Below are 8,387 nucleotides of genomic sequence, written 5' to 3'. Positions count from 1 at the left end.
TGAGAGCTATACACGCGGTTATGCAATTATGCAGGTTTATACACGTCTCTCACACATGGTGATGCAGGGTTTATACTCGGTTCTTTTGGTATCATCATTAATACCCTCTCTATTTCTTTTCTTCTCATTCTTCATACTTCTGCAACAACAATCGTTGTACTATGCCACCGCTTTCGCATGTTGTGGCTATGATTCGTCTGTTGTCGGGTTCCGTTTTGTAAACCCCAGGCGATGACGATGTTGTGATTGTTGCCAGATTTCATTTTGGAATCCTCGGTGATGGCACCGTGGAGACCGGTGATAAAATTAAGACGATGATGTTTTCTGCCATCGGTGCTTAGATTACGGTTGTTGCCGGCTTTCATTTGAAACTCTAAGTGTGACATTCATCATTTTCGGTTAACTTGTGTTTGTATTTGTATCGGAAAACGACCCATTTTGTCTTTCGGATCCTTTGTTATTAATAAAATATTGGGTTTTATGTTTCATTTATGTTTCACAATTGTCGGATCAAGAAAACACCCTTTACGCTGCCTTAAAACACCCTTTTATTATTAAAATCGACTTAAAACGAACTGCAGACCCAAATCGCCAAACAACCAAAGCTAAATGGGTGTTTTAAACTAATGGATAACCCTTACCTTTTCCACCACCATCCACATTGTTTGACCATTTTAACCAATACAAATGCATGAAACTTCTTAAAAGCAACATCATGGCTAAACCTTCACTCTTTCCCTATATAAACAAGACCAATGCATCCCATTTTGGTTTGCTCATTCACGTCAAACTCTCCCCAATCTAGATCCAAGTATTCTTTCTTCAAACTCTTGATAGTTTGACTTCTCAAGGTCAAACTACTTATAATCTTTGTTTGTAACAAATTCTTGTTAATTAAAGCTTGTTATTATAGCTTGTTTAAAATATACTGTTGGAAAATTTAGTATAATAAATATTATAATATAATTATTATTAGTAAATGTAATTGTATTTGAATGAGAAATCAATAAGTTGGAAGAGTTAATTGATTTATTCAAGTCTCATAAGTGTTGCAAATGAGAAGTTGCAAGAGTTAATTGATTTATTCAAGTATCATAAGTGGTGTATTCAAATACAACTTAACTCTTATAGTTAATAGTGTATTAACTCAAGGCTTTTGGTTGAGACATGACTCATGTATATATATATACCATATTTCTTGGATCATTGTTTTTTTTGTAGAGAGAACTATTGTTCATGCAATCTCATACACAACCAAAAGTATTTTCCGACTTTTCGATCTTACGCGCTCTTGTTTCAGGTATAGTTCAGGTGCTAGGCAAATCCCGGCAGTACAATCTGCTTAGGCTGTTGTACCCTGGGAAACAAACGGGTTCACCTGGGTGACCCACAAATCTGTTTTAAGGGAAGCGTGTTTTACACGTGCCTTAGTCACCTTGTTTCTCGTTTTGTCACATCTTTCTAATATGTTTGTAATTTGGTTTCTATATTGTAATTTTCATTTCTTATTCTTGTATTGTAATATTTATTACTATTAATAAAATTTTAGTTTTATTTCTTTTTTGTGATCGGGTTTCCTACACATACTCCCCTTGTTTCCTTGGTTTTCCCTTCGCTGGCCATGTCGGTTTAGGTGTATTGCTAGGCAAGGTTTCATGGAGGACTATTATAGTCATTGATTAAACACTTTAATTTATGCTCTAATTTATGCAAGCTTACTAATGTTATTTAGTTTCTAATTTCTTTAGCTTCTAAATCATTTTAACGGGTTCTATGGTATTGGGTATGTGGCAACCATCCTCGGTTTCATTCCGAGTCAAGGACCGAACCAAAACCGAACTCTTGGTTAAGTACTTTCTTTTTAACATGTTGTATGTAAGAGTTGAGTATTATCATTTCTAAGTTATTTTAATAAATTTCTATGGCATTGGGTATGTGGTAACCATACTCTGTCTTATTCCGTGTCAAGGACCGAACCAAGAATGAACTACACCGAGTTCACTCGCTTAAGACACACTAGTGTGTTTTGGGCCACCGAATCTCATATTTAACTTAAAACTATATTATAAACTAATTTAAATTTGTTTTCTCAAAATACTTAGTATGTCGGATCCAACTTAATCTTATAACAAGTTTGGACCGACAAAGCCAAGTACTCGCTTAACGGACGCTAAGGTTCTTCCTAATAGAAATATACACTTGGTTAAGTTTCTTTTGATTTCATTGAGTTATCTCATAACATTTATCACTTTGGAATCTCGACTTCGGCTTGAACAATTAAGACTCGAACCGAAAAATCCGAACACTCGTAAAATCTCGTCTTAGTATCTATTTAACAAATGGTCTTGCAATAGCATAAATTATACCAAAATATTTACTTAACAAAGGTTAAGTAAAACTAATGAATAGAATACCGAGACCCGATTTCGAGTAAACATACTTTTCTAAAACCATTTCTTTAACTCTTATGTATTTACACTTAAACCCTCAAACTTTAATTATTTATCTTACTTGTCATGTTATTTTACTTTAAAGCATTTAAGTCCATCTACTAACTCAAGACCCTTTTTAATCTAGGTCTTGCTCGTTGAACTTACCTTTCCGTTTTATCACAAACTAATCCTTCAAGTTACTTATTTCATGTGTGTACATTTCATCCCCTATTTCCTTTATTTACTTTGGGGGTAACATGAATACTTATTCAAAAAAAGAATGATTTATAATACACGATCCTCAAACCACAAACTCTAGGGTGTATGATACTTAGAATACTTGCTCTATTGTGTGTTATATGTTTTATATGTTTTACGTGCACGAGTGTTTATTTTGATGTTGTTGAGCCTCGATAAGTATGATCATACGCACCCCTAACTATCTTAGCCTTGTGCTAGTAGAATAGGGCCTCATTATCCAAGTATATCGGTTGAATTGTTGCTTCTATTTATTGTTTCATATACGATTTGTTGATTTTACCTCATATTATATATACTCAAAACTATGAAATTGTTCACGAACATTCTTGTTGACAAATTGTATTTTATGCATTGTTACAGGTTTTGATTATTGGTTGATTAGAGTTTGAAGACACTATTTTATTTGAGACCATTTAGGTTATTAGAAGAATGAACAATTTAAATTCTTGCATTGGTGTTGTTTTGTATGAACGATGTTGTGTTACCTTTGATGATTAAATGAAGTGAATGAGTTTTTTAAATATTGTCACTTTAATAGTATCTTGTGTTCTTGAGCAATTAGTTACACCCCGGCATGTTCCGCCTCCTTTGGACACAGTGTGACAGATTGTTATCACAGCCAAGACTATAGGATAGGCGGTTAGACATAATGGCCTAGTATAGTTTTGCTTTTTGGTCCTTATACGTGTTGCTTATACGTGTTACCTGTTTTGGTCAAAAATCAGCTAAGGATAATGTAACCAAATTAGATAGGTGAGGTCTAGTGCTAATTTCATGATAACAATAATGAAACGATTGCAAACACAAACACGAGGATTTGTTGCGAGAAAAATCCCTTGATCTTGTTTGGATCGCCGGCACAAAAACCCCGGGTGATGACAAATTTTCTATCACCACTTTATTAATGTGAAAATCGGGTTACAAATGTGGAGTTTATGATCAACGAATACAAAGAATCTAAGTGTGTGTGTTGCCATTTTACAAAGAATTCTGAGATAGTGTTTACGAATGTGAGCTAGTAAGTGATAATACCTAGTTGATCATAACTCGTTATAAAAAAAAACAACTAACTATATCTCCTATAATCATGCCACTCTTCCCACTAGCCGTTCCACCTCTTTGATCACGTGCGGGAGTCATCTAGTAGCGCTAAAATAGGAGGACCAAGTCGTCAAGCCGTTATATCTAACTAACACAACACCATTAAAAAATAATCATTAGTAAACATTTAATACCAAGGATCCTTAATCCTTTGCAATTTGGAACATATCTCAAGGATATTCTATCCATAAGTTACTCAAGGATAAAAGATCCTTAGCAGAAATTCCATGCCCTAAAAATTGCCCCCAAAATGGCGGGTGTTTATTCAATACGGCTGCCATTTTTAAATTTGAAATCCCAGCAAAAGATAGAACGATTAAACGGTTGTCAGCGATAATTATTATCAATAAACTCAAGGTTATCTGCCGCCTATATATGTTATTGTCTATAACCCTTTTATAACCACATGATTTAGCATCCATTCAGGTTTCCTTCTTTCTCTCATTTTTCTTATACTATTCTTAAGAGATGTCTGTCGCTTCTTCTTCTTCTTCTTCTCCCTCTAAACATTTTGACCAGTCCGATCGTTCCGAGTTATCGGAGATGCAACCACAGAACCTTATCACCAATCCGTCCTAGGAAATCTGTAAGTTTACCGACCCTAAGATTGATGAATTCTGGCCACTGTTCTCATCGGAAACCGTTTTCCGACCATACGACTCTCTACTCCGATGTGACGTCTACTCAAAGACTTAGGTCTGCTTCTGCCTGTCCTTTTCTTATTGGCTACACGTATCCGTTCCTTTCTTTTACCCAAAGTTTCTTCAAATCCACCGGGATGTCTTATATCCAGGCTATGCCCATGACTTGGAGGGTTTTAGGCACTATCGAAAGAATCATAGAGGAGGAGGAGACCGATTTCAGCGTCCAAGAGTTAATCACACCTCTATTCCCTAACTACCCACGGCTCAAACCGATTTGTATTGAAGTCTAAACCTCGACAACCTAATCTGATTTCGAAAGCAACTCAGAACGATTCCTTATGGAGGAATCAATTTTTCATTGTGAATCGGAGCTCCATACCTGGTGGGGCTGATTTACCTTTAACTTGGGTTAAAAAGGGTAGGATCCCAGATCCTTGATAGAGAAATAATTTTGGATAACTGATATAACTTTCAACTTTCCTTTTTGTTTTCTGTATTACGCAGTTGATAACTTCGCTTCATTGGCTAAGCTACCTGGAACAAAAGAAAAAGAAAAAAAGTTTCTTGCCCTGGATCCTGAAGTCAGGACTTTCCAAGCCAGATTTATTGAGGCTTTCTGTAAAATCTCTTAGGATTCCAATATGTCAAGTAATATTTGTATTTGTATAATAAATACAACAAAATAGAATACTTATCTGTTTCTTGGTTTCTGCAGGTGCTCAGAAATCTCACAAATCCTTCGGCAAGTTTTCTCTAGAGGACATTGATAGTCTGATCACTCCTTAAACTGTCAAGAATGAAGCTTTGAAGGTAGCCATCGGTTTCGAGCCAAGGATCACAACTACCTGGGCCAAATCGGCTGCTTCCAATAGGAAGAGATCCTTATAGCCTGAGACTCATTTAGATATGATCATTGCTGTAAGCATCCTTTATCTTAGCATCCTTATATTGATAGTCAAGAACTATTCTAATCCTATATAATTGTTTGACATAGGCTGTGAATGCTTGCAAAGAACATTATGACATGGTTGTGAGCCACATGAGTGATAGCCTTTCGTGAATGGGAAGTTCAGCGGTCACCATGGATATAGCCATATCCCAACTCACCAAAGACAAGAAGCATTTGGAGGATCTATTATCCACCACAGAAGCCCAACACCAAGAGGAAGTGAAGTAGGCCACCAAGGAGCAAAGATGTGGGCTGCAAGATCGGTGTTGCAGGCTAGGATCAAGATGGTGACAGAAGTCGATGATCCTGCTTTCGATAAGGCTACTTGGGATGTGGAGAAGTGGAAGGTGGCTTTGGTGGCTCTTGGTGGTGAAGAGGATGTTGTGATGGCTGACGGAAATGGGGCTGGAACAAGCAGAGCAAAGGAGGTGGTCGAGACTGAGGAAGGAAAGGGTGCAGCAGATGGTGAGGAAGCTGCTTGAACGAGCGATGAAGGATATTAAAGATAAGGATATGAAGATGTCACACCCGGCCCTGAGCGGCGGAAACAGCCGGGCGCGCACGAGTGGGGATTGATAATTAAGCACGGGCCATTGCAAAACATTCAAAGATTTTTATTGCGCATGAGAAGTTTAGTACAAACACGTTACATTGTTCAAAGATTACAAAAAAAAACATCCAAGTATAAAACTGAAGATTTCCTCGCCATATCCCCTTGCGCGGCGGGTAACCGTGCGCATCGAGGGGATAAAACCAAAATCTTCCAAAAAGCTTGTTTTAGATGTTCAGCGTGTGGTGCTCTAAGTGTGACTCCATGCGCTACCTAGTTATCTCCTGAAAGACACGTAAAAACATTTGAATCAGTATAAACTGAGTGAGTTCACAAGTTTTAGTAACTTGATAAATCGTATTGCATCATAATCATTCTGAAACATAATTCTGTTAGCATCATTAAAACACATGCTTGGTAAAACATAGCTCTATCAACATATTCTGATAAAAATCGTTCCGCGGGTTACGCGCGAACATTTCTGGGAACTGTGCTCGTCTGTGTAAGTGGCGCTGCCACTACGAGCTAAAATAACGTAATACCGTCCCGCGGGTTACGCGCGGACACTTCTGGAAAACTGTGCTCGTCTGTGTAAGTGGCGCTGCCACTACGAGCGAATATATGCTGTAATACCGTCCCGCGGGTTACGCGCGGACGTTGTGCCGGAAAACAAGGCGCTCGTCTGCGTAAGAGGAGCGACCTCTACGAGCGGGCTCAAACCCATAGTACTGCCCCATGACCATACTAGGCACTCGTCTGTGTAAGAGGTGCGACCCCTACGAGTGGGCGGATCAAACCAGCAGTCCCTACCCTTAGAGTTCCAATGGTAAAGTGATCACTTACTCGAATCTGGTGCACTATCATCGAAAAACCATAGATAACTGTTCGCATTGCTCATCATGAAACATAACTTAAACACGTAATCGTTTGCTTAGCTTGTAAATATACCATGATAAAACATTATTTAAATACGTGTCCCTCGCCCCGAAAACAGTTTAAAATGGTGAAAACAGTGAAAATAGGGGCTGTGAGACTCACCTGTGGTTCTTGTTAAGGGATTAATCGAGATTCAGGTTTTCTTGGTGTTGGCCTCGGAATCGAAGGTCTAGAATACGATTAAATAACAAGTATATATATTAAGATCAAGATATAGGGGTTGGAAAGTAGATCTCAAGGTTATAATCTCGGCTTACCTAGTAACAGGATCGGAGCTGGAAACAACGGATGCTTGGGAAAGGATTAGTGCAAGTTTGTAGTTCTTTGAAGTGTGTTTTGGGTGATAATTTAGGCTACAAATTTATAGGCAAACTCAAGGGAACATAATCCCTTGCTTTAGGGAATTGTAATCTTTTGAAATGATGATAAAGTATGGAAATTATTATTATTTATTAAAAAGAGTAGAAAAGTAGATTAAAGATTCTGATTTGATATGGACAGGACATGCAGGGCTGTGGCTGGTGAGAGTGGGTGGCTGGCAGTTGACTTTTACAGTTTGCTTTTTCAGTGCTTTAGACAGTGTACAGTAAAAAGTAGAAGTTTTCTGAAACACGCAACCGCCCTCTTTTGGGCGGGGACAATTTCCTTAAATCTGATCATTTTGACTAAGTGTTCTGCGCGTATAACTTGGTGCGCATAGCTTTCTGCGTGTAGAACATTTCTTTGCTGCGGGTAGGTGCGTAACCTTCTCGCAGTTAGGGACATTTGAGTTTCATTTGTAGATTCTCCAGGTGGTTTTGGTATTTCAACATAGTGATCAGTCATGTTGAAGTCAATTCCATCCTGGAGCTTCAGACAAACTAGCTCTCAACGTTCCCGCCATGCGGGTAGGTTAGTTCCCTTCCGCACGCGCATAAACGATGTAGGATGCACCCGCCTTAGCATCATGCGGGATGGTCAACCCATAGACAACATAACGTTTAAGTTACATGAAAACATAAGGCTAAAACGTTCACGCATGGCGCATATAACATATGCTCACGCTGGTTCTTAACATGGTGCGCTCGCGCAGGGCGCACATAACACATGCACGCGCTGACTAACATGGCGCGCTTGCGCAGGGCAAACATAAATGCCCGCGCTGATTCTAACATATGCTCGCGCCGGGCGCACATAATGTGCCCGCGCTGATCCTTAACATAGCGCGCTCGCGCAGGGCGCACATAACAAATGCACGCGCTGACTATCATGGCGCGCATAATATTTACAATCACCTAATTATTAGGTTGATTACTTAGTTTAAGGGGTTGGGAATTTACCGGGTGTCACATTCTCCCCTCGTTAAACGAATTTCGTCCCGAAATTTAGGAGACGTTGCTGGCAGAAGCCATGTTCTGAAAGAGGTGTGGGTATTTTATGCGCATCTGATCTTCTCTTTCCCAAGTGAATTCAGGCCCACGCCTTGAGTTCCATTGAACTTTTACCAACTTGATTCTGCTTCTGCGCAACCTTTG

The sequence above is a fragment of the Bidens hawaiensis genome, unplaced genomic scaffold (assembly GCF_021521415.1).
Source record: "Bidens hawaiensis isolate Kalapana, Puna unplaced genomic scaffold, B.hawaiensis_p1.1 tig00034698_1, whole genome shotgun sequence".
Taxonomy (NCBI): Eukaryota; Viridiplantae; Streptophyta; class Magnoliopsida; order Asterales; family Asteraceae; genus Bidens; species Bidens hawaiensis.
The sequence above is the reverse complement of the archived record's forward strand: the minus strand, read 5'-3'. Positions refer to the sequence as shown.